The sequence below is a fragment of the Myotis daubentonii genome, chromosome 9 (genome assembly GCF_963259705.1).
Source record: "Myotis daubentonii chromosome 9, mMyoDau2.1, whole genome shotgun sequence".
NCBI lineage: Eukaryota > Metazoa > Chordata > Mammalia > Chiroptera > Vespertilionidae > Myotis > Myotis daubentonii.
Window position 1 is genome coordinate 39,166,837 of NC_081848.1, and position 3,747 is coordinate 39,170,583.

General features: G+C 41.3%; 2 non-coding genes across 2 annotated transcripts; both read right to left on the reverse strand.

Annotated features, from left to right (window-relative positions):
• Positions 1 to 604: 604 nt before the first annotated feature.
• On the reverse strand, positions 605 to 723 carry LOC132242431 (small nucleolar RNA SNORA61). The gene has a single exon (XR_009454623.1). It is a non-coding gene; the product is annotated as a small nucleolar RNA SNORA61 (small nucleolar RNA).
• A 202-nt stretch (positions 724 to 925) lies between these two features.
• LOC132242423 (small nucleolar RNA SNORA44) lies at positions 926 to 1,042 on the reverse strand. The gene has a single exon (XR_009454617.1). It is a non-coding gene; the product is annotated as a small nucleolar RNA SNORA44 (small nucleolar RNA).
• Between the last annotated feature and the right edge of the window lie 2,705 nt (positions 1,043 to 3,747).

Here is a 3,747-nt window from a genome sequence, read left to right on the forward strand (position 1 = left end):
ACAGTTCCTCATGTTGTGACCCAACCATAACAGTATTTTCGTTGCTACTTTATAACTGTCATGTTGCTATTGTTATGAATCGTCATGTAAATATCTGATATGCAGGATGGGCTTAGGCGACCCCTGTGAAAGGGTCGACCGCCAAAGGGGTCGCGACCCACAGGTTGAGAACCGCTGGGTTGGGAATCGGAGAAGAGGTCTGGAGGGGGAACTGATGATTGATGCCCGGCCCTCCTCCCGCCTCCTGAACGTTATGGTCATTTCACTGCGGACTTGGCTGCCGGGCTGGTAGACGCCAAGGTAAAGGCCATGCAGACTCTTGGGAAGGGGTTGTGGTTAAAGTGCTACCTTTCGTCCAGCTGTTCATCCCAGCCGTTACCATCCTCTCAGCGATGTATGTTTAAACTGCCTTTCTTCGATAATTCGATACGTGCAACATAGGCACCAGGTGCGTGTAGTTTTTCCTTCCGGTTTCATCATCTACTTGTTCAAGCTTTATTTTCTCATTTTTCATTGTGACTATTTTCCTTGGACCCATGTGGTTTTATACACACAGTGTTTCATTACCAAGTGTGCCATTTTCTAGTTATCTTTTTTTTTTTAACCTTGTTTGAAACTAGCCCACAGACTACAAGCACTGTGAGGCCAGCTTCACTATTACTTTTCCTCTCTACAACCACCAAGATCCGTGTTCAGATCCGATGGGAAAGGGAACTGGAGGGTCAGGTTGTTTACAACATCTAACTTTACCTTATTCTAAAACGGGCAGCAACAAGCTGGTATCCGCAGCTATGTCATTATCAGACACTGCCAGGAAACATGGAGGCGACCTACAGGAAAAAAGGGTGAAAGCTCTAAACCAAAAAGTTGGTCAGTACATCCACCTGCATGAACCCAGGTGGAAGGCTCCCAAGCCCAGGTCCTGAGCTATAGGAAAGGCGAGTGGCAGCTGCAGGTATTATGCTGACCTGAGCTGTCAAAGTCTCTCCAGGTTGCTCTTGCATGCAGTTGGAGATAGTTATCTTTTTCTTACTGATTTCTGGCTTAATTGCAATGTGGTCAGAAAATGTGCTCTTAAGATGTCAATTCTTACAAGTTTATTACAACCAGTTGTGTACTCAATACATGATCACTTTTCATAAATGTTCCATTTCCATTAGAAAAGAATGTACATTCTGCTGTCATTGAGAACAGTGTTTTCTAAATCTTAGACTAGTTTGTTAATCAATTGTTAAAATCTTCTATATCCTTACAGACTTTAAAAAATCTGTTTATTGTGTCCATTATTGAGAGAGATGTGATAAATCTTTTACCCTATTTGTGGACTTGTCTTTTGCTCCTATAGAGGATATGTGGTTAGGTGCCTATAAACTGAAAGTTCTTTTTAAAAAATCATTTTTATCATTATGGAATGTCCCTTTTTGTTTTTATTAACTCTAGTTGCTTCAGGGTTTTTTGATCTGCTAGTAAGTAGATTGTATTGTTTGGCCCTAATTCTCACCCTTACATTAGTTACACCTTTTGTGTTCACACTGTTTGCTATGTACCTTGATAATGCCTGCCTACCATGAGTTGACCTGCTCTGCTTTTGACTTTGACCTCAAGACATCCTTTGAAGCAGAGGCTTGAAATGGGCTTGCCCAGTGGAACTCTCTTTCTTGGACATTTTCCATCACCATGAGACCATCCTCAGCCTAACCTGGTTGAGTGACACACGGAGCAGAGTCAGGTCACCCCAGTCATCCTAGCTGAGGACAGTCTAGAGCTGCAGAACAGGTAGTCAATCAGCTCAGATGTGTGTGTAGTAAATGCTTATGTTTTTGTTACAGAGGTTTTGTCTTTGGTTGGTACATGCCATATCCTGTTATGAAATAGTGATACACACACACACACACACACATACACACACACACATACACACACAGGTACTATATCTTTTTCCTTCTACCTCAACAAATCAACTTCTTATAAGGAGCAATTTTTGTGTTTTTTAAATTGGAGCATTAAGTCCACTTACATTAAAAGGAATTGTCTACACTAAAAAAGAGAAAGATGCAAATTGACTGAACCATCATGATGCCCACCAGCCAATCTGGAGTGGGTATGCAAATTAACCCAACAAAGATAGCAGGCTAATTTGCATACACAGGCACTGAGTGGCCAGGGGTAGGGCAGGACGCTTGTGTCATCGCAGGCTTTCCGCACGGCCCCAGCCACTCCGGGCCTCTGGGCAGCCAGCGTGGGAAGGCGGAAAGATGGCTCCGGGCTGAGCAAAGGTGGAAAGATGGAACCAGGGGAAGGAAGGCCCATTCTTGCATGAATCTTTGTGCATCGGGCCTCTAGTAGATATATAAAGGGTGGGCCAGAAGTAGGTTTGCAGTTGTGAGTACTCAAAAAGCAGAGTTAGTAAAGCTATTGTAATAATCATAATCTGTATGTCTTTTTCCATACAAACAACTGTAAGCTTACTTTTGCCCCACTCTGTATTTAGGTTTAAATCAGACATTGTTTAAATTAAATCTTCATTGTTGAGAGTATTACAGATGTCTCCCTTTCTCTCCTCCCCCCTCCCCCCATTGCTCCCCTCCACCTTGTTCCTACCCACCCCAGGCCTTCACCCCCTATATTCTGTGTCCACAGGGAATACATATATGCATATAAGTTCTTTGGTTAATCTATTTCTACCCCCCCATCTCCCCTTCCCTCTGAGATTCATCAGTCTGTTCCATGTTTCCATGACTCTGGTTCTATTTTGTTCATCAGTTTATTTTGTTCATCAGATTCCTTGTTCGTTTATTTTGATTTTTAGATTCAATTGTTGATAGATACTTATTTACTGCGATTTTATCCATATTTTTGATCCTTCTCCTTCCTCTTCCTCTTCTTAAAGAATATCCTTCAACATTGAGGCAAGACCCTCTACCAGAAAAAAGATTATGACTTGCTGATGGATCATTGGTGGTTAGCATTATTTTAGCAATAAAATATTTTTAATTAAGGTGTGTACATTGTTTATTAGGCATAATGCTTTTGCATATTTAATACACTACAGTAGAGTATAAACATAACTTTTATTTGCACAGGAATCCAAAAAATTCACCTGACTTGCTTTATTGCAGTATTCACTGTGTTGTGATGGTCTGGTACCAAACCTGCAATGTCTCCAAGATATGCCTGTACTCACTTGCTTTGCTTCCTTTCTTTGATGGATTGCTGTCCTTCACGGCCTCTTGTCTACTGTCTGAAAACTGTGGCTTCATATTTTTCCCCAGATTTTTAGTCAGTTAAAGTGGGAGATTTACTGTAGTCCCTGTTACTCCATTTTGGCCAAAAGTGGCCACTCAGACTCTGTACTGTTAACTACAACACTGGAGTCCTTTTCACAAAAGAACAAATTGGGGCATAACAAAGTTTTCAGGGGTAGAGACTATTGCCTGGGATCAAGTCCTTTAAGACTGTTCTTGTTTGTTTTTAAATACATTGTTCTTTCCCCCCCACCAAATTCCACACATTCTCTGAAAGTTCCTGAGTATGAGAACAACATTCTCCTATCACAATGTGGTGAGAAAATGCCGTAGTGACAGCTATATGTCCCCCAATATCTGTTTTTCCTTTTTTTAATGAGTAAGAAAACCCTGTCACTGAAATACCATGTTCAGTTTCTGTAAATGTCCTTAAAATAAAGGGAAGCATCCTTCTTTATTTCTTCCGCCTTCCTGTTAGCTGGAATCTGAAGTAATGGATGTA